Source organism: Choristoneura fumiferana, chromosome 21, assembly GCF_025370935.1.
Source record: "Choristoneura fumiferana chromosome 21, NRCan_CFum_1, whole genome shotgun sequence".
Classification (NCBI taxonomy): Eukaryota; Metazoa; Arthropoda; class Insecta; order Lepidoptera; family Tortricidae; genus Choristoneura; species Choristoneura fumiferana.
Genome location: NC_133492.1, coordinates 4751029 through 4775403, shown reverse-complemented (window position 1 = coordinate 4775403; position 24375 = coordinate 4751029). Strand labels below are relative to the sequence as shown.

The 24375-nt window shown below is 37.1% G+C and overlaps 1 non-coding gene across 1 annotated transcript; it reads right to left on the bottom strand.

The window, feature by feature from the left end:
- Window positions 1–1990: 1990 nt before the first annotated feature.
- TRNAA-CGC (transfer RNA alanine (anticodon CGC)) lies at window positions 1991–2062 on the bottom strand. Its single transcript has one exon. It is a non-coding gene; the product is annotated as a tRNA-Ala (tRNA).
- Window positions 2063–24375: the final 22313 nt, after the last annotated feature.

Sequence of the window (24375 nt, the reverse complement as noted above, 5' to 3'; positions counted from 1 at the left end):
ATGAGCAAGTGGGTCTCCTGATGGTAAGAGATCACCACCGCCCATAAACATCTGCAACACCAGGGGTATTGCAGACGCGTTGCCAACCTAGAGGCCTAAGATGGGATACCTCACGTGCCAGTAATTTCACCGGCTGTCTTACTCTCCACGCCGAAAAAAAAACAGTGCAAGCACTGCTGCTTCACGGCAGGATTAGCGAGCAAGATGGTGGTAGCAATCCGGGCGGACCTTGCACAAAGTCCTACCGCCTTTAGGACGCTGTTATGCAATAGTGTGTCAACTCTGATTGATTCTGCAATACAATGTCAACCCTTAGAAAATATTTTTTCATCTCTCCTGTTCGGAAAGTTTGATTTTCATGGATAGATAGATTTTTTTAACATTAATATATCACATCTAATACACTTTTATATTAGAGATATTTTAGATTTAGTTCCTAAAATAATTATATATAGTTCGTTTATTTTTAGGATAGTTTTGCCTTCAAGGAATTGTAATAAGTGCCTACATAATATAAAGTTATGATGGAAATAAAATGTTTCCTTCAGCCATTGAATAATAACCTACACTTAATTATAAATTGCAGGTTGATGATGATGACGGTGAATTCAGTAATTAACGAACTATTTTCATACTCATCATTATTCATCAAATTATCATAACCAGATTCGATTTGATTACAGACAGACAGACAGACAACGGGGGAGGTGAAACTAAATAAAAGCTTGTAACTTATAGGCAGATCCATAAACTTATTGACAGAGGCCGTATTGAATGACAAAATGACAGTTTTTGCGCGAAATTTTACAAGCTTTTATTAGTTTCACCTGTCCCGTTGTCTGTCTGTCTATCTGTAGTCAAATCTTGCAAGTTAAACTTTACCAACTTCCAGTAGTCAAATTGACTTGAAATTTGGAATAGGTACTTATGTAAATCGCGTGAGAATACAATAACCTTGTAGTGACATCCTGGTAGTCCAGCCAGGATCGTCACCGTAGGACGGAACTCTTCAACGGTTAATAGCATCGACTTGAAATTTGGTATGCAAATCTAATTTTGGTGACAATGCAAGTACAGTCAGCGAAAGAAGATCTTATTAAAAATGTTTTTTATGGTTAGATTATTTTGGTCTATGCTTGCATCAAAGACTTAGGAGCCTACAAAAATAGTCATAGCAAAATTTATCCAATCGTCATCAAATCGCAGCAGCTGTGTGTCAATCATCTACAATTATTAAAAGTGATCATTAAATGATTCTGTCGTTATAGTCAGCCACGCGTGTGGTTTCCCGCTCTATTGACTCGAATAATTCACTCACCGATTATAAAATTAAGTATACATGTAAAACTTAATATTTTTTATTTGAGACACCTGCCTCGTAATGCAATGGTGTATAAAAAATCTGCATTTGTGCTGATTGAATGTATTCGAATTTATGACACTTTTTAAGAAATAAAATTACTGTTTGTAAAAGAACAACATTTACAAAAACAACAGCACTTATAAAAACTTTTTTTTGCTAGCCGAATTTTTGTTGACTAACTATTACTTGACCATAGATTATTCATCATCATCATCATCATGTCAGCCGAAAGACGTCCACTGCTGGACATAGGCCTCCCCCAAGGCTCTCCACTCAGACCGGTCATGTGCTTTCCGCATCCACCGCGATCCCGCGATCTTACCCAAGTCGTCGCTCCATCCATAGAATCCATAGAATATAAATTAAATCGTAGTAAATAATATTATTTAAGTATGTATGTCTTTTCGCATTACGTAATTTAAATATTATAATGATAAGTTAACTATCACTATGTGGTTCTAACGGTGGCCTAGGAATCAATAATACAATATACTATATACCAAATCCCAAGTCAATAATTGATTTGCAATATTTGGAAGCAATTACATAAAATAATAGCTTGTTTTTACTAATTAATTAAATGGGTTCTATAAACTAAATTTTGAAAAAAGACAAAAAGATGACTTTTGGAGATGCTGGGATTTGAACCCAGGACTTTCAGCATGCGAAGCAGACACTCTACCACTGAGTTACATCCCCGCTTGAGAAGGGTGATGAAATACGGCATCAGTTACTACTGGCGATGACGTCATTCCGGCTCTACAATGAGAGTCGAAATCGCAACTTTGAACTTTGTTTCATCGAGTTACAACTTAAGCACGCGGTATATTAAAAAATAATCTCATTACAACACACGTTAGTCTTGATTAAACTAAAATTTTGCTTCTGAATAAATGTAAAATACAATTAAACCAAAGAACAACGAATTCACCAATAATATAAAACAAGAGACAAAAATAATATAGCAGTCAATTCGCGGTCAACTCACTTCAAACAAAAGTTGCCAACAAAGCTCACTAGATGGCGTTAAAACATAATGGCGCTGATAGCCTTATAAAACAACTCGATTGGTTTGAGATAACACAGATCATTTCATGCGTGTTGTGCCAGTTACCCCTTTTAATTAACTCGTGAAAATATTTGGCTTGATTAATTTATTACTATTTAAATCCGAGCGGTGTATATAGTTTGTTTATTTTATTAAGCTTCGACGGGTAGCCTATTGTCTAACGTACGGGCGCTTCAGATCGCATATTCATCATCTCTTTCTACCCTCATAAAATACAGTGTAAAAGAAAGAAATGGCAAAATGAAAATGATTGTGGCAAAATAGCGAATTTTATAAATTGGCTTTGCGATGTCGCTATAAAGACTGAATGTGAAGAGAAGAGGTTCTACTTTAGCTGACTATATTATTGAAGTGGCTCGATCGTGTCATGTCACCGATGTACAAACTTAAAAATGACAATTAACTTTAACAGTTATCATTGTGATGGAATTAAATAAAGCAAATTACAAATCAGGTGTATTTACTAACGGTTACCAACTAAACTGTGGGTACCTATTTAAAATTGAAAGGAACTACAAAAATGTTGTTGGTAGGACCTCCATAATTTTATAATAAAGTAGCCTGAAAAAATTAATAAAAATTTAATTTTTCATATCAATGAATCTAACTTGCAATTCGAAGATTATGAGAGAAAAACGAAACCGCAAAAAAACTTTGTTGTTCATAGACTAATCCCTACTTTATATTATAAATGCGAAAGTAACTCTGTCTGTCTGTCTGTTACGCTTTTACGTCGAAACAACCAAACCGATTTTGATGAAATTTGAACCCCAAGGATCAACATAGAATACCTTTTATTCCGGTAGAGGGCGCCACCGCGCGATAACCTAGATCCGCGCAGACAAGGTCGCGGGCATAAGCTAGTCATACATAAAGTAGGAAAATATTCTTGCTGACTTAAATTTAAAAGGAACCCTCAGCGGGTGACTTCGACTCGCATGTTTAGTTTTTAAATCTAGACAGGAAAATCTACTTTTTGATACAGTCAGCAAAACAACCCTTCGCCCACGCATCACTGCGCGGCGCGGCGTTGCGCGTCAAATGACTGCCTCTTTTGTTGACCCTCTGTTTCTTTTACAGTACTTTTATGTAATTATCTTTGGATAAATTGTAAATCTGTTTTAAAAAAAATATATACGTCGTTGAGTTTCTTGCCGGATTCTTCTCAGCAGAGGTTTTTCCGAACCGGTGGTAGTTTTTTTTTTGACATTCATAAGTGCTTGTTATAGCCTAAATTGAATAAAGATATTTTGACTTTGACTTTGACTTTGACATCAATGTGTATAGCGCGAGTTGCACCTATGCATTTCTAACCTAGTTCAAAAAAGGGACATGCTCTCGATTCTTTTAATTTGTGTTTAAATTTTAGCAAATGTACAAAAATTCTCTTGGCGATTCTACGATGTATGTCATACGAAATACAAAGAAATTATTAAGTTGTAAATTAGATAGTGTTTATTACCTTTCTTTTTGTTAGATTTCAACCCCCTTTTTCACCATCAATTAATTAAATTTATCCGTCAAATAAAATTACTCAATGGGTGGTGAAACAGCCCCTAAATGTAAGGAATTTATTTGATTAAGATACAGTAGTTGATATGTTTTTTAGTTTTTTCCACTGGTGATTGTTTATGTATTTAAAACCTCAATTTTAGTTCTTCGAGCTCTAAACGCAGGATATCTTAGTTCGGGCCCATAAGTTGCTTAAGTACTTAGATCAATAAGGAAACTTTTTATTTTTTAATATATTTTCTAAAAATGAACTTTTTAAATAAATAATCATTATCATTTATCGTTAATGGATCATGTGGGAATATCGGGATGAGTACCTAAAAATTAGCTTATGTAGTTTGTGACGACATGGAAAAATAATCAAGATTAAAATAAATAACCTAACCAACTAATAGTTGGAAACCCCCGACTTTGTCACTTCAGAGTTCAATATCTCAATAATGTCTGAACCGATTTTGACGAAACATGTCTAAGAACTATCGCTAGAAAACCTGCTTTCGAATAAAAAAAACCGCATTCAAATCGGTCCACCCGTAAGAGCTACGGTGCTACAGACTAACACACAGCCAGACATACAGAGTATACAGACACACATAACGGTCAAACTTATAACACCCCTCTTTTTGCGTCGGAGGTTAAAAAGTAGCTTATGTAGAAACATTTGTTCGTGACAACACGGAGAAAAAATCAAGAATAAAATAAAAAAAATAAGCATGGCGCGAAATGGCCCCAAATCAGCAAACTACTCTACATAACGGGTGTGGCCTGTAATACGAGCAAATAATTAAAACATAGGTCGAACTCGTCATACTAAACAACATTACATTACATTACATTTATATATTTATTTATTTTTATATTACATTTTTATTTTAAGTTAGTTTTTAGATAAGGTCCTCACTGAAAATCCGCGCCACGGCCTGCCGTGGCATTATGCTGAGTGGGGACCTATTTAGCGTCATGTATGTCTTTATTTGTTCTTTGTTTGTTTTATGGCGTTAAATAAATGTATTTTCTTTCTTTCTTTCATTAGTTCAGCGACTTTTAAAAATAAGTAATTAGTTGTTTTATTTTTATCACACTTTTAAGTTTATTCGAAGAAGCAATGTAAAGCAAAATGCTTGATGTTTGTACCATGTCAGGCGACGTCAGTTGGCTTCTAGGATGGCGTACATTGCTGACAGTATTTAATTTGTATGAAAAAGGAAAATCTAAAACTCCATTATTCTTAAAAGTCGCTGAACTAATGTTGTTCAGTTTGACGAGTAAGACCTATGTTTTAATTATTTTCTCGTAATACGCCACACCCGTATACATAGATGTGTACAGCAACGGATATGTACAGGTACTGTGTTAGTACAACATACGCGTGCAAGCTCTAGGGCGCCGGAGTGCGGCCGCGGAAACATGCTCCCGCGCAGTTAGGAGCGTCTTCCGCGACACGGCTCACGAAATGAGGAGACCCATTTTTAACCCCCAATGCAAAAAGAGTTTGATCACTATGTGTGTCTGTCTGTGGCACCGGCACAGTAGCTCTTAAACGGGTGGACTGATTAGAATGCGGTTTTTTATTTGAAATCAGGTTTTCTAACGATGGTTCTTAGATATGTTTCATCAAAATCGGTTTAGCCGTTTTTGAGATATTGAACTTTGAAGTGACAGAGTGGGGATTTTCCAACTTTTTGGTGGTTTTTTTTTACGCTTTAACTCAAAATAAAAACTTCGTCTCAGAAACATTTATACCTACATAGATATTTACGTAAATAAAAATATAATTAATATTTTTTCAAGAATAAAAATAAAACAGTTTTTGTCACACACACACACACGCGCACGACAATCCAGACACCACACACACATTAATAAGAAACTCGTTAAGTTTGTTCTGTAACCGATAGAAGATTGTCTTCTCTTTTATATAGGTAATGTACATAATATAAAAATTAATCCTTATTTCCCTTGGTCCTTCCACAACTTGAGATCGACTTAACCGATTTCGGCCACCTTTTATAATCGGGCATTTTAGTGGCAGGGATCAAGATTTTTCTCAGCAAATACAAAACATATCAAAGTGACATTAGAAAGCCTGATTCCTCATCTCAATGGCTTCATTTTGTCAGTTGCCGAAACACGATTCGTAAAATATAATAGTACAGAAAAAATATCCAAGATACCTCTTGTAAAACAGGGATTTGCATTTTACAGCCAATGCAGATCAATTTAAGATTCCAAATTTTCATATTAAATTATTTTTAACCCATACTTCAATATGGCAGTTGGATTTTTTTTAACTAATTGTAATTTGTAATTGAAGTGAAAAATAACCGTTTTGTCGCTTACGACCTTTAAATATATAGCGCGTGCTAGTATTTCGTATGCAATCAGTCTCCCCTCAGCGCAGGCCTCAGTCCGCTGCCGGTGTTGTCAGCGACGGATCTTTTTTTAAGTTTTTTTTTTAAGAAATCTGCGTAGAATATTTTTAAATTTGAGAAAAGTGAATGAGTGTCTAAATTTTTTATGTAACCTTAGCTCGTTAACAACCACTAGGATTACCTAGAGACATGAAGTTTGGCGCGTGTTTCACCACGTAAATTTTTGGGAACGCGTTATTGCGAAATCTCGGAATTTTTAATTCAATGAGGGCTAACGTTTTTTGTCTCACTAGATGGCGCACTGTTGCGTGAGGTTTTTAAGTATGGCTTTCAAAGTCAGTGATTACGGGCGTAAAGACAAAGTTTAGATTAAAATCATATTTAATACACCTTAAAACCGTACCATAAAAATATCGAGCATGCCACAGTGTTGCATAGTCCCCGTTTTGTTCGGAAAAAAGGGAGGAAAAAGGTTTCCGAAAGACAAAACTGTCTCAAAACACAGACATTAATTGCCCCGGAACGCATATTTGCCATAATTAATTTCAGATATTGCAAAATATTCACAAAATTATTATAATTATAAATAAACCCGCGTAGCTCACCCAAAAACAATGAGATTTGACATTTCGGAGACCTCACGCTACACTAGCGCCTCTAGTGGCGAATTCATACGCGATAGCCCTCATTGCTAGCCAGCTAGATACTTAGACGCGGGTAAAGGCTAGTTATTAAAAAAAACCAGCAAGTATTTTTTTTTCAAATTCCACAATTCTTGAACATCCTTCCAAAATTCCCTGCAATTCTGAGGACACACGGATCCAAACGCCGCGATCGAATCGTGCACGGTCGACGACAGGGATAGACTAAATCGGGTACCTATGGGTGTGAGAGGAACAGCGACTTCGAGATGACCAGTCGGGGTCAGGGGTGAACGCTCTCGGGTGAGATGTTAAGGTACTGGTTTCCGAATAAACGGCGTAGTGATGCGACTTTGCCCGAGGCTGTTTTGAATTTGGAATAGCTTTTGAATTTGGAACACGGACTTTGGTCGTGCTTGGCGAAGGGGCTGGCATCCAAATCAAGGAGAGAGTGATGACTAAATACAATTTTTAATAAGAGCAATAGAGGAAGATAATTTGTTTCTTGCTTATTGTCTTAGTTTCATCCAGTTGTCCATTTAAAAAGTAATTTGTGGGTAATAGGTAACTGCCATTTGATGCACTCTTATGCTTAAGTAAAATAAAAAAAAAGTACCTAGTCTATGCGATCCCTGACGGGGATAGGTACGCTAGATGCTCAAATTATTGAGATAATATACTTTACTAACTGAAATGAAATGGACAGTGCCCAAAAATCACTTAATTTATGAGTGAAATTAAGCATAGTGAAGGAAAGCATCGTGAAGAAATCTGCACACATATGCGAAGAAATTTATTAGCGCTACCGCTACGTGTATAAGCCGAGATGACCAGTTTTCATCGTTCTCGATTGTTCCTAAACACTATTTACAACTCCAATAACACGGGCCGGAATCGAACCTCGCAACCCATAAATCAAGTCCTAACGTCGTGTAGTTGCAACAAATTTCACGCGCCATCGCCATCTTTAATGCGACCGAAATTATGTTTCGGGAATCGTTCTCGCGAAATGGCTTTCGTTATAGGATATCGTGACTTTTGCTCGTTTCTGGGACCTTGTCGGTGTAAATCTTTTGGGATAGATTCGTGTTTGTTTTATAGGGCTGCCATTCCTAAAATCAGGCAATAAGGACGAGAATCACCGAATCCCCGGATTTTAGAGCGTAGAATCCTGGGGGGGGGCTACTACGAAATTCGTAAATCGAAGTTCGTATCGTACTTCGTACCGTCCCTCTCACTCTCGTGTTAAGTGATGTGACGGCAAGATACGAAGTTCAAATTTTGTACTTCGTAGTACCTATAGGGCCTGACAACCACCACTTCAGGTTCACAAAAAGAGGGGTGTTATAAGTTTGATCGCTATGTGTGTCCGTCTGTGTGTCTTTCTGTGGCACCGTAGCCCTTAAACGGGTTGAGCGATTTGAATGCGGTTTTTTCATTTGAAATCAGGTTTTCTAGAGATGGTTCTTGGACATGTTTCATCAAAATCGGTTCAGCCGTTTTTGAGATATTGAACTTTGAAGTGACATAATGGGGTTTTCCAACTTTTTGTTGGTTATATTACCTATATGTATTTAAGTATTATATTTATCTATATAATGTATGTATATCACCCATAGTAAAGATTTGCTTAGTTTGGGACAAGGTCAATTGATGTACTTAATTTGTCCAAAGGTTTAATTAATTATAATTAATTAGGTATAATTTATACTTAATACAAAAAAATAATTAATATTATTATACTTAATTTAAATTTATTATAAAATATACCTCGTTGAGTTTCTTGCCGGATTCTTCTCAACAGAGGTTTTTCCGAACCAGTGGTAGATTTTTTTTGACATTCATAAGTGCTTGTTTTAGCCTAAACTGAATAAAGATATTTTTACTTTGACTTTGACTTTAATACTCATAACCCGTTGGCTACTCGGGCCCGCAATGTAACACTTACTATAAAATGTATTCTTCAGCGATAACATTATAAAATCTAGAATTGTAGTTTATATTCCACCCACTAGGCCAAGGGCACCGCATTAGCAATTTAAATTGGGGACTGTTGTACACGGGAATCAATAGCTACCACTCTTCACATCTGTCCTCTAACCGTGCTTTATAGTTCTGAGTGTACTGAGAGATATACTATGTGGTACTTTTAAAAACTTTGACAGACGTTTGGGTTACAGCCACACACGAATATCTGACACATCAAGATATTTGTGTCAGATATTTTGTTATTAAAATTGTGGTAGATAATAATTAATGTTTTACACAACGGATTTTTTGATTCACATTCAAGACAAAATCATCTTCAGAGCGGTGTCAAATTTCATCCTACTCAGTTCAACTGTGGAAGATTAACAAACATACATACTTTCGCATTAGGTATTTTTTATCCTACTAACTCTATTTTCAACTAATACCTACTATAAGTATATACCTCGTTGAGTTTCTTGCCGGATTCTTCTCAGCAGAGGTTATTCCGAACCGGTGGTAGATTTTTTTTGACATTCATAAGTGAATAAAGATATTTTGACTTTGACTTTGAAGTATGCGAAAATTTGGATGTTTGGATATTAGTTACTTCGTCACGCGAAAACAGTTTAACGGATTTAAATGAAATTTGACATACAGGTAAATTATAACCTGGATAAACGCATGTAATATTTTTTATCCCAAAAAATGACATCGTTCCCGTGCAATATCCAAAAACGAATTCTGCTTCACTTTATCTGGTGTTAATCCTACTAATATTAAAAACCGGCCAAGAGCGTGTCGGACACGCCCGAAATAGGGTTCCATAGCCATTACGAAGCAATTAAGTAATAGTTTTCTAAGGATTTCGTATTTTGTACGAAATATTCCAAGTTCAGGTATATTTATACCTTACTGCTGCTATTTATTCTTAAACTACTAATAATTCTCAAGCGAACTAAGCCGTTATAGTTTTCCTTGAAAGTTTGATATACTTACTACCACCCTGAATTTTTTCAAATTTTTCCTCCCACCGGTTTTACCACCACTCGATTTTATTGAAAACTTGCACTTTAAAGTTGAATATTTCGCAAACAAATCACTGAATCGAAAAATCGTCTAAGCCAAAAAAGACATATTTAAAAGACCTATCCAATACCCCACACCATAAAGTGTAAACATATCTTTGCCTTCGACAGTAGATAGCATATCATATCCCCCACTGGTCGAGCAGCCCCCACGATCATGCAAACAGCATAATAAGTCAATAGTCGAGTTAATTGATTTCTGTTTGTCCCTCTTTGGCACTTGAATTATTCATGTTGGGCGCTGAAAGTGTTAAAGTGAGCTGCGCTTTTTTAATGGCTAAAATTGACCACGTGGGTATTTAAGGGTAAGATGTTTACCCCCGACGGAAGAAGAGAGGAGTTATAAGTTTGACGCTAATGTCTGTCTATCTTTCTGTGGGATCGTGCTCTCAAACGAATGGACCGATTTTGATGCTGTTTTTTTACGTGAAAGCGAGTATCCTTGCAGTGGTTTGCAGCTATATTTCACTAAAATAGATTCAGCCGTTTTTGAGATATTGAACATTGAAATCAAAGTAACCAGTTCTATTCTATCCATCGGTATTATATAAAAGATTAGCATATAAAGACGCCCAAATTGCTAGATGCCAAACCGTCTTTCGATCGTTCCGTAGCCCAAGATAAAAAGTTTAATTCAATTCTTAATTTAATTATGGTTTCCAATCGACTACCATTTCCCAATTTACCCCCTTTCCAATTTAAAATTCGAACAAAAAGTCAATCAGCCGTCGACAAAACATTGAAAACAAAAAAGCAAAACCACAAATCTTGCCTCAGTGCAATAAACCACTCTATTTATATCCGAATAGAGTTTAAAGCAATTAAAGCGTATTAGGTGTTTTAACATAGGGTATTGTCTTGATACATAGGAATTGCAAGCGAATGCGCGATATTAAAGAACCCATCACGGCACAATGCCTCGATGACAAACCTCTTTGAACTCGTTCTAATCGTAGGGAAAACTTTATTTTCTGGAGGCCTGTTAGTCGCGTTGATGTCAGCAGATTTAATACTGCTTTAATAATTTCAAGAAATTGTTTTCAAAATATTGTTTGAGTATTAGTTGTAGTCAGAACTACTTATTTCGCGGAAAATTCTCAAAACCTGTTCATATTCCGTTCTTGATCGTCCTACTTAATATACATATTATAATTGCGCTTGTTTGTTTTTTGTTATTGCTGAACTTAATTTAGATGAAATTCGGTATACAGATTGTGTCCTGGGGAAGGACATTAGGATAGTTTTTATACCTACCGGGAAATTGCGTAGTTCCCATGGGATAGCAATGAACGCATTCTACGCGGGCGGAGTCGCGAGCAACAGCTAGTATTTATGAAAGGCAGCTTCTTGTTTTGTAGACTTGTCAACTGGGCAAAAATAATATAGTTATCCGCTGTCCAATGGTATGGTAATGTTATGATTTAAAAAATCGGTCACCCGCTCGATAAAATATTGAAACCAAAAGATTCAGTCTCTTAGTTCTCAAATATAATGTAGATATTTTAAGTGTATCAAATACTCCATCACCAACGAAACTACCAACCGCAGTGGTTAAAAGACAAAGGGTGGTCTCGTTCGTTCGACACAAGGGAGAGGGAGAGGGAGGGGGTAATGAAAATGCCCTCGTCTCATCAGCTGCCTGACTTTTGATGTTTCCACTGTGTTTTAAAAGGTGTTCAAGTGCTTCGTATGCTTCGTACTGGCAGGTTACAAGTCAGTCATGTTTGAAATTTGAATACTGGCAGTTTATGAACGGTGGTTTCTTTTGGATATTCAATTCATTTGAAACTGGTTACGAATTTATGTCATAGCATAGCAAAAAAAAAAAAAAAATTGCTCTCCTGAACTGTCACCGCGAACTTTGAACTATGATCCTTTTTTTTTATTTGGAGTCCACAGACAATAGGAACAATACGTGTTTGTGGTACATCAATGGACAACGGCGCAGCCGGCGTCCGCGGACCGAGAGGCTTTGATACTTGTTGAGATAAATAAACTGATTTGTTACATATTTTCAGAAACACCGAAGCTCAATTGGGAAGTTTATTTAGTTTAATGGGTAAAATAAATATTATTCTATTTAGTGCGGAAATTTTGTTATGACAAAATATTTCACACATATTTTGTTCTTTTGATCAATTTTGGTATGTAGATAGCTGCATATCTGGCATAGCACATTAGGCTTCTTTTATCCCAACATTCTCACGGAATATGGATAAAATCTCGAAATACAAATGGTGGGCTTACAGTCATGTTTGGGATAGTTGTTTTTAATGCAACGTCAATAAAAACACGATGTAATTTTCGCGAATTCTCATGGGAATTTTGTAATATCCCGGAATTTCAAGCCAACTCAAGTCAAGTTTAAAGTAAGTCAAGTTTAAGTTAGTCAAGTTTTAAGTGCTGTATCTAATGATTTACGTGTGCGAAGCCGCGGGTAAACTCTAGTTTTCAATATCTCGAAATTGACTGAACTTATTCTATTGAAACATAGTTTAGAACCACCATAAGAATTCGCAATGCTACAGACAGATAGACGGACAAACAGACTAAGATTGGTTTTTTAGAATCTTTTTGTATTTTTTATTTCAATTCCAAATTTTTACTTTTACGGTCATCCCGTAAAACCTAAATTGAAAATACAAACTGAAATACAAAGTGTCACAAAAGTGTCACAAATCTTAATTTGATTGCTTAGTAACGATATCTCTTGTCCGGGTGAGCGGTTAGTTCCAATGGAGTGCCGAAAAAAGTTTCTCGATGAGGGCTACGGCATAGATGTCGCTAGCGTCACTGCTTAAGTGACTAAGTAAGAAACAAACAAGCTGAGAATAGATATGAGGTGCATAGGGGAAATTTGTGTCGGTACCGTTGACCATCAGTGGTGTAGCGGTATAGCACGCGGTACGGATTACCGAGGACCTGGGTTCGATTCCCAGTGATGGTCTTATTTTTCTGTTTTTTCTGTGCATCTTTATTTCAGTTTGTATTTTCAATTTTGGACAAACAGACATTGGCGTCAGACTTATAACACCCACGCTTCTTTTAAACCCCCCCGACGCAAAAAGAGGGGTGTTATTAGTTTGACCGCTAAGTGTGTCTGTCTGTCTGTCTGTGGCACCGTAGCTCTTGAATGGGTAGACCGATTTGAATGCGGTTTTTTAATTGTAATCTGGTTTTTTAGCGATGGTTTTTAGACATGTTTCATCAAAACTTTGAAGTGACAAAGTCGGGGGATTTCCAACTTTTTGTTGGTTAGCTTATTGCGCCGGGAGTTAAAAAAGGGGTGTTAAGTATAAGTTTGATCCCAATGTCCGTCTGTCTGTGGCCTCGTAAGTCTCACACGGATAGACCGATTTCCATGCGTATTTTTTACGCAAAGCGATTTCCTTGGGTTATTCTTAACTATATTTTATTAGAGGTTCAAACATTTTTGAACTATTAAATTAATAACTTAGAAAACTTTTTCAACTTTTTCAAGTAGGTTAGGTTAGGTTATTATCATTGCAAAGATAGAGATCCAACCCGATGTCACCGGAGCGCGTCTTTACTCGTACGTAGTAGCTCTTTACCAAACAAGGTATAAAGTATCAAAACCGTTCCCATTTACTTAAGGATCCTAAGTGCCTTGTTATGAACTGACCAACAATACAGTGCGGTCAATATTCTTTTCAAAATATCCCGAAACAACAAATTCCCACGACATTGTGTTCAAAACAACCGAAATGTCGCAAATTTTGACCTTAACCAAAAACGTTTAACAAATAACTCGCAGCTTCTAATCCTCTATATTAGAGTATAATTTCGTTTGATTTCTATATAACAAATGTACATTTTAAATTCGTGTACCAAATAACAGTTGCTGTTCGAATATTTTGAATAACTCTTAAGTCTTTGAAAATAGAATTGAAGTTAGATATATTTTGTGTTTATCATTAGCAATTTTATCTTTGTCAAAGTTTGCGGTTGCAATCTTGAGATTCGGACATTCTTAAATGCTTGGGGTCAATTTTTTTTAACCAATTCATCATAAGTAACAGTGTGGGTGAATTGAATTAAATTCGAATACGTTTTGTATCACCGGTTATTTACAGATCGTTTAATGTTAAATATCGTGAGAAATCGTAAGTTCAAAGTTTAAGTTGAATTGAATTTTGGATGTTGTTTTTGCCAGCTACATGACAATATAACCCCAGATGTAATTCGTTAGGATTAGATTCGTTGATGTATTTAATTTTGTAACGGTAATTTATTTTCGAAACAAATATAACTTCTTATAGTAAGTAGGTATGTTTATTTTCAACAGCAGCGGGCAAAAAAAGACATAATTAATTGATGGGTCCACTGAAAGAACATGCCTAGTCACCTTTTTTAAAAATGGCGATTTTAACTTCAAAATGTAGAGCTCCCAAAGCACTATGACTTACCATTGAAATTTGAATTAAATAATCTGAAAACAATTTTTTTTTTACTTTTGAATAAATGGTAACCGTAATAATTGTTCGTGATGACTAAATTTCAAACCGCTATAACTCCAAAAGGTGGTTAGGTGGCTGGACACGTTGTTTCCGTGGACCCTTCAATTACAGTAAGTTAGTTTTAGTACTCATTTTCTTTTATTCCAATTTGAATGTTAATCCTGTTAATAGTTGTGTAAATAACTTATTTATTATTAATTATTATTATTTTTCATTTCGGACACCCACCTGTCAATATATAAAAAAATGCAATCATGTACAAGAAGTTATTAGAATAGTAATGAAAAAAATTCGAGCTAAATTCATAAAAACCCCAAATTTTACATATTTATTATCTTATACCTAACTCTATTTTATGATTATAACATTCTCCCAAGTTCGCAAAACGCAAACAATTTGCCGAAAATATCTCGAATGCAAATGGCGTCTTTCAGCCACAATAGTCGAAGCCGCAGCCCCACTGTTTATTTTCTTAGTAGATTAGGCCGTTGGAAGAGATAGACGAACACATTTGTTCAAAGAAAATGATATACTACTCATCCGTGCGTGTGACAACATGTAGCTTTACGCAAACTTAACATTGCCGTCAAAAAACTGCAAGAAGCATGTCTCATGTGCAAAAATACATTTTATACCCTCGTGATAAGAGTTAGGGTTGGGACTTTTAGAGTTTTCGAGTGTAGTTTGTAACGTTGTTAAGAAGACAGAAAAAGAAAAGGAATAAAATATGGCGGAAAAGTGGACCCCGGATGCTATAAAATATCAATTTTTTTATCGTCCCCTCGCTTTAGTTTTAGTTCGCATGCGAATATGATTAGGGTGGCTGTGGATGGTGCAGGTTGGCTGCTTGGAAATGTCTGGACCTGGCTTAATCACGCGGTATTGACTTCAGTGGAAGATTAAAAACCGGCCAAGTGCGAGCGGGACTCGCGCACGAACGGTTCCGTACCATTATCTATACAACATTAGACATTAGTGAAAAAACGGCAAAAAAAACAAGTTTTTTATTTTTATTTGACTGGACGGCAAACGAGCAAGTGGGTCTCCTGATGGTAAGAGATCACCACCGCCCATAAACATCTGCAACACCAGGGGTATTGCAGACGCGTTGCCAACCTAGAGGCCTAAGATGGGATACCTCACGTGCCAGTAATTTCACCGGCTGTCTTACTCTCCACGCCGAAACACAACAGTGCAAGCACTGCTGCTTCACGGCAGGATTAGCGAGCAAGATGGTGGTAGCAATCCGGGCGGACCTTGCACAAGGTCCTACCACCTGCAGAAGTTTGTTGTATGTCCCCTTAAATATTTATTTTATTTTAATTTAACTATGTATTTATTTTTAAAGTGGTTATACAACTAAAGATTGTGTAAATATTTGAAGCGTCTACTTGTTCCCGTTATTAATATTAAGCACAAAACGGCAAAACAATCACGTTTGTTGTATGGGAGCCCCCCTTAAATATTGATTTTATTCTGTTCTTATATTTGTTGTTATAGCGGCCACAGTAACACATAATCTGTGAAAATTTCAAGTGTCTAACTATAACGACTCAAGAGATAGAGCCCTGTGACAGATGGACCGACAGACAGACAGATAGACGGTACCGTAAAAATCAGCAAACCTCGCTCTATGCTATTAACCCTGCAACTCCACGCTACCTCAAAGAGCTATGTAACTTTCTCACTCCAAATTCTAGTCTATTCTTATACTGTCCAGGCTATTCGGTTGTGGAATTCCTTACCACTCTTCAAGTCTATTATAATGAGTTATGTTTTTGCGTTTTAAAAAATGTACAAGTATAACGTGACCACTAAAGAGTATTATTAAATATTATTATATTTAGCCTATAACTGTGTCCCACTGCTGGGCAAAGGTCTCTCCTCTTGACTTCCACATCTCCCTATCCAGAGCTATATTTGGCCACTCACTCAGTTCCGTTCCGTCCGTCATCTCGCCATCTACGCCTCGGCCTGCCTTGCCGTAAGAGTAATTTACCTAATAGCATTGATACAATCACAACATAACTCTAGAATAGACAGAGATGGCGCATACGTGCTGTAAGTACAGTGTTTTAATTTAACATGAATAATCCATTGAATGAGCAAAAAGTCAATTAACTCGTTTCGACACATCAATTAGGGCCCTCCATTCATCACGATTTTCCGATGCTTTAATTAAAAAGTACTCATACTCACGTTCCTAAAACGAATAGCAGCTTTATTAGCTACGTAAAAATATATAACACTAACTGTTGCCCGCGACTCCGTCCGCGTAAAATTCGTTTATCGCTATCCCTCGGGAACTATGCAATTTTCCGGGATAAAAACTATCCTATGTCCTTCCCCGGGGCGCAAACTATGTATACCGAATTTCATCTAAATCAGATCAGCAGTTTCGACGTGATGAAGTAACAAACAAACAAACAGACTTACAAACTTTCGCATTTATAATATTAGTGCGTTAGTGGAAATGGGAATATTAGTGGGAAATAGTGGGATGTATTTATCTATATAAGTATATTTGTCCGTTGCCAAGTTTCCATAGTACAAGCCACAGATATAGATTACACTAGATTACGCAAATGCATCTACTTCGCGTGTCCGAACCCCCGACCAAACGTCGGGGTTGGCCCCGTACAAAGACTGACCGCTAACTGACTAATCATGACTAGTGACTGACTCGAGCCCCACGGCGCGGGCAGGCGGCGCATTTGAATCGATTTTGCGCGGACATCGGGGAATTCACATCGCTAATTCGCTCTTGAGACGTCACAGTAGATATAAAAAAGTGAAACGGTTGGTTTTCATACAGATTTGCGTTATCTAGTATAATCTATATCTGTGGTACAAGCTTTGCTCAGTTTGGGTCTAGGTCAATTGGTGTCAAAGTGTCCTATGATATTTATTTATTTATTTATGCAGGTGGTGGATGGATGTAGATAGCAATGGATTCTTAGACGTGGAGACATGGACAGGAGGCCTATGTCCGAAGACGGGCGAATTAAACGTTGCTGTGATGATGACGATGATGATTAAAAATTCTCATCCCGCTAATATTATAAATGCGTAAGTCTAAAGCGCTAAACCGATTTAGACAAAACTCGGTATCCAGATAGCTTGAGTCCCGGGAAAGGAAGTAGGTACATAGAATAGTTTTTTATCCAGGAAAATTGCATATTTCCCGCGGGATAGCGATAAGTGAAACAGGCTAGTTTTTATGTCAAAGTCAAAGTCAAAATCTATGTATGACTGTATCGGTGAAACTGAGAAAAATTTGCAAACAATTCGCAAAAGTCAATAAAATTAAACCACCAAAACGCTAATAACCCCAAGACCATCAATAGACAAAAGTTGTCTTTGAACTTACCTGCCTTTCTTCAATCCCTCACATTTTCCATACAAAAACTCCTACCCAGCAAGACAAACTCAGTCTTACCAACATACCCCTTAGAATTGAATTTCCCCTCTTATTAGAGGTGCAGATTTAAGAGGGTCCTTTGGGTGCCTTAATAAGTAGAATTAAGATTAAAATGATATTAAATTTTGATATTGTGTTGTGTTCGGATTACTGTGAAGGAAATTTTAATATGGGCTGCTTTCTCTTAGATATTAGATCTTTTGTGGAGGCTGGGTATGATTTTAAGACCTGGGTTTAGGAAGGCAATTTTACGTTTTTAGGTAGCTATGTGGGTTATGGTAACCATGTTTTTTTTAAAAGCTGTAGCAGGTAAGCTTTAAAAAAATATTGTTAAGAATATTTTAATTTCGCTTTGGCCTATGAACTTGAAAGGTGATAATGTTTATTATTGCGTATATCTTGCCAAGAAATATTCCTCTTTTTACCCGACTGCCCGAAGGAGGGTTATTGTTTATCGAGCGTATTTTTTTAGGTCAGTTAAAATGACTCTACACTTCGCAACTTCGTTGCTTTGAAGCAGGACTCTGCTATACTGGATGTATATAGATGCGATTGTTTAAAGCATATTATATTTCAATCTACCTAAAGATTTGTACGGAACCCTCGGTGTACGAGTCCGATTCGCACTTGGCAGGTTTTTACACTTTGAAATAGCAACCAAACAGATTGTCATGTGGCGCCAAATTAACAATTTTCTGATTTTTTTTTGCTAGTACTAGAAAGCTTTGAATTTTGCCTTTCACGACTTTCTGAGTATAAGTAGGTTGGTCCTTGATAACGACGAAACTTAAAGAAACTGACAGCCAAACGAAAATCTTGTAAGAGTTTCGTTATTTCCCTTTTTAAACACATTCAACTATCAATTTCAGTCAGAACTTGGCGGCCCAAAAATCTTACGAAATCTTCACCGCGAATCCCACAAACAATGACCCATAACAAGCCATCTCGAAGCTTCCGGAGTCCGACGACATACTTTGAATAATTAATATCATAGAAGGGTCACTCTCCCCCCTCTTTTGGGCCAATCAGGCTCATCAAGGTCTATTGAGAGTGGGCCTTTTTAAAGTCCGCTCGCGCCCAATCTTTGAACCAGTTGATCTTGCTTTAAAAGTTTTTAAGGAACAGCTGGGTCATCTGACTAAGACATCCGTACTGCCAGAGAAGTTGTAGATACCTGTCAACCATTGTCAACCTCCTAAGTAGATTTATTTAAGAGGTGGATTACCTTGTTAGAGAAATAGTACGGGAACTGATTGCAAGTTTACTTACCTCGCCGAGTACCTACCACATGAGGCAATTATAGGCCCTTTACCGCCCCAAATTTCAAGTTCCATTGACTGGGTTGATGGATATAGCCAATCGGCGTATTTTTTTGTCAAAATTACGTCATAGAGTACCAAAACGAAAATGGTATTAGCAGTTGAACACTGGTCTATCATGGCGTTTGTCCTATTTAGGTACGTTCAAGTAGGTGACGTAAAAAATGGGACGGAAAGACAACCTCCAAAAAGAACCTCCGGTTAGCGAATCGGCTGTTTCTTTCGATGCACATAGCTTTTGCCGTTGACATTTCTCCCAATCTAGGGAACCCCCTGGCATGACGTCCATCCTTACTTTATGACGTCAACGCCACTTTGGCCACGTTAGTCAGTTTCCTTGTAACCCAATAGACACAAAAATCGAACACTGCCTTGTACGTTATCATTTCTTCTGTCAAACGCCGCTGTCATTGCTAGGTGCGACCACACTCAGCGCTTTGACACCTAATATAACTCACACCTCATCATACAAACCTCCTTATGAAACTACCGCCATTCACTGCATCCATTACTGTTCAACTTAAAGCGTGAAACAAACGCGTGGGTCCACAGCTGTTCTAAAGCAGCAATGGTCAGTTTGTATTAGGTAAGCCTCTTTGGTTTTGAAGTTGGCTGTGATATTGGTGAGTATGGTATTAATCTGTTGTACCGCGGATATATTTATTTGTCCGGTACAAATAATGTAAGCACTTTGAGGTACCGGTTTACTTTTTGTATTAGCCGGTAATGTTTCTTAATGCTCTGTTTTGTAATTATAATTGCGGTTAGAACAAATTGGTACTAGAATGAAGTAATTAAGAGCTTTAAGACTGAGGTATTGGTGCCGAATCCTACTAATAATATAAATGTGAAAGTTTGTGAGTATGTGTGTGTCTGCTTGTTACTCTTTTACCCTAAAACAGCAGGACAAACGATGAAATTCAGCTTTTTATCCCTATATTCCCATATGGGAGGGGGATAAAATCTGAAAATCTTAACCGTAGGGTTCAAAGTCATGTGACAGGGTTGTTTTAAAACAAAGTTAATGAAATGAGAATTTAGTAAAAGCTCAGATTTTTTTTAAAATTTAGCTACTGGATCTTATGGTTTTCGCGTGCGAAGCCCCGGGTAAGTCTAGTGATTAATAAGAGAGATTAGATAGTTTAGTATTTATTTATGGATATTCCTTCCGTAAGAATACCTTGCAAGTCTGTATCTCTAATGACGATATCTAAACATAGTCCCAAATCCTTATTCATTTAGGATTCAGTTCTATCTGTTACGTTTGTTTTTACGATAGTAAAATAGTTGACTGACTTAAGTTTAAGGTACAGTCAAGTTCATAAGCTGGTGAGCAAAAATTTGATCGAAAATATCTGAACACGCGTCTACGCCACCAATAGAGTCGTTTCAGATATTTTTGATAAAAAGTTTGCTCACAAGTTTATGAACTCGACTGTACCTATAACTTACTACCAGAGATCGAATATTGGAAGTCCGGATGTAATTTTTGTCAGAATGATCGACTCTTTTTTCTCTGAATCCAAAAAAAAATATGACAAACAATGATTCGGACAAAAATTACGGTATGACTAGAGAAAGGTATGCAAACTTTGGCGCTCCCCTCCCAGGAACTAATACGTAATATATTACGTACCTGTATAAATTAAATCTAATAACCAATTGACTAGCTGATATTTTGGGACCAGTAAAAAAGAACGTCAGTAAGATTAACTATGTCTACGAAGTGTGTTATATTAAAAAAAAAAAACTTCAGCCCTTACTTAGTAAATAGTATAGATAGGTCTAATTTAGTCTAACTTTAAATGAACATTTTTGCACATGCGTCTATAGTGATGATAATGATGATCATTTGTGCAAATTATAATACTGTGGACGGTGTGACCTAACACTTTTTCCTACGCAATACATTATTAAATTACTCACTATTCCACAATCAAATTACCACTACCCACCGCAGCTGTCATCAGGTCATTGATCTTTCTAATTATACATTTTCAATTTACACTTTTTGCGGCGGTAACACTACCCCCGCATTAATTGGGTTAGCTGAGGGCGAGGACAAAGGGTTGGTCCTCCGGGGATGCAGATCCCTGGACGTGGGGATTGATTGAGATGGATGCACGGACAAATTTGAGTTTTTCTTTTTCCAGCCCTTCACTCGTTGCTATTGTTTGCTCAGTACAAACCTTCGTCATATCACACCGCTGGGTTCTTGTGATATGGTAAATTGTTTTTTTCTACGGGTTCCTAATATATCGCGTGTTGTCCGTCGGAACCGGAAATACATAGTCTAATCTCGAATCGAGATTCTTGATGAAATTTTGAATTAATCCTATCCTACTTCCAATCTTTCATATTATAGTAGATACTAAACGCGAAGGCTTTTCTGTCAGTTGTGCGAAATTTGGATGAAACTTGGTACACATTACCTACCTACTTACATGTGTACCTAAAAACACAGGATACATGTTATCTTTAGAAAACTAACAGCTAAATCTAGAGAAATAAAACTTCGTACGGGTATTCTCTTTACAGCATGAAGGAAAACCACTATATAATTTTGTAAAATTCAACATTCGCCTATATTATAACGAGTAAAGATTAATTGGAAATATAGAAATATCTTGCAGCATTTATAAACACTTCTTTATAGGATTTAATTCATAAACTTGAGTACTGCCTACTACCAATAATCAAGTCTATTATTTAAAGGATTAAAATCATATAATCATAAAGCGCAGTTTATTGTTTTAATTTCTTGAAAGCTTCTTAATTACATAATTATTCATTTCTTTGTGATTCTTTTGAGGTTGTCTATCAAACGGGTAACTTTCTACCCTTTATCACGTGAAAGCGGCCTATTTCAGCAATTTATAACTCATCATCATCATTATCATCATATCAGCTTTTAGGTTAAGGCGGGATTTTTATAAAAGTTCAGTTCAAAAGTTTTTTTAGAAAGCAGGTCTCACGAACTTTTATAGAACCCGCATATAGTTAGTAAGTTAACTTAATTTTTAGAGTAGGTACCCTTCTTGTGTAATATGTATTATATACCTACCTAAGTAATTGTTGGCAATAAACGAATTTTCTTTCTTTCTTTCTATAGGATGTCCGCTGTTGGACATAGGTTTCCCCCATAAGCCCCCCGTTGCTTCAGTTGAAAGTGGCCTGCATCCACCGTGATCCCGCAGCTTTAAGAGGTCCATCTCGTTAGTGGACGTCCTACGTTGCGCTTGCCGATCCGCGGTCTCAATTCGAGAACTTCTCGACCCCAATTTATAACTAAAACAAACAAATGAATCAGTTAACCACCGGTTAGAAAGCCAAATTCCTAGAAAACCAATTCCGCAATTCCCATATTTCACTTCCTCGTCTGTTCCCTATATCAGGACGAACAGACAGATAAGCTCAGTCGATAACTCCGGAACATTTTACATAAATACCTTATGTAACCATGGTCACGCTTCTTCTACTAATCCTTGACAAAACCATCCAACGGAAATCCACTTCATTTCGCATCCACTGCCCCTTGTAGTTACACATCACTGAGAAAGATGCTTCTGTCACCAGAAATGGATATAAGCTTAGTTGGTTGAGTCCTGTCATGTTTGTCGTTTCGTGTGTCAGTGGTAAAGGTCCCGATGTGCGGATAACCCTCTGACAATCTGAGGATAAAATCTAACGCGATTTAGTCTGGAAGCTGCTTGAATTTTATGTTTAAGGCCGATTCAATATTGGTCGGATTGCGTCGGAAGCTTACTTGGTCCTTGTCATTAGCAATTAAGTTCTTTTTGCGGTTTTTCCCTTTCGTATTAAAAAAATGTTAAAGTTAGGTATTGTTATGTAGATGATTTCATTGTTTGACTTCGAGAAAAAACAAATCTAATACTTTTCGTTCCCTTGGTTTAGAATATACATACAACTACAAGCGGACATTTATCAGGTCAATGAAGTTAATTTCTGCAAGACACTAGAGTCCTAACTATTAAAAGATAATTAATAATGAAGAGAATTAGTTATGAACATTAGTAAATGATTCTTAATTTATGGCGTTTTTTTCATTTCAGCGAAGAACATTTTTTGGCGAGTAGGTTCAGTCAAGGGCAAAGATATCGACACGGCCAAGGTTATAAAAATATGTATACACGACTTAATGCACTTAACATTAAGGCCGTGTATACATATTTTACATATAAAAAGCCGTGGTGGCCTAGTGGTTTGACCTATCGCCTCTCAAGCAGAGGGTCGTGGGCTCAAACCCTGGCTCACACCTCTGAGTTTTTCGAAATTCATGTGCGGAATTACATTTGAAATTTACCACGAGCTTTGCGGTGAAGGAAAACATCGTGAGGAAATCTACACAACCTGCGAAGCAATTCAATGGTGCGTGTGAAGTTCCCAATCCGCACTGGTCCCGCGTGGGAACTATGGCCCAAGCCCTCTTGTTCTGAGAGGAGGCCTGTGCCCAGCAGTGGGTCGTATATAGGCTGGGATGATACATATTTTTGCAACTTTGGCCGTGTCGATATCTTTGCCCTTGACTGTACAATCACCAGCACCAATATCTGACACATCAAAGCGTGCATAAATATCTGATACGACTCTATTTCTAGGGCCAGTAAGGATGTGTCAGATATTTTTGCACACAACTGTGGCAGAAATTAATGCAGGTGACTCTACCTAGGTGAACGCTAGTTTGCTACCCACAGTTACGAAACTACCCATGTGTGCCATACAGAAGTTGCTCTTTTCCTTGTGGGATTGTTGTTAAATTTTAGATTAGAAATCTGAGACTGTGTAAGAGTACATCCGATCCGAATCCGTGTAAATAAGGTAAAGCTGCGCGTCCACTGCATTGGAATCGGAGCGTACGCACGCACCGTACTGAGCGAACGGATTTGTTGTTTCGTATAGATTTCTATGGCGCAAAGATGCCGATCCAGTGCACGCAGTACCATAAAAATCCATACAAAGCAACAAATCCGTCCGCTCCGATTCCGATGCAGTGAACGCACAGATCGTAGAACTATTTTGTATGGAAGTTTACGCACTATAATCGATTTTCATTATCCGAGTTCCGATTTCACCATACTAATAGTTCTTCAGCTACTTCGGTCTGTATTTTCCGCCGCTCTACC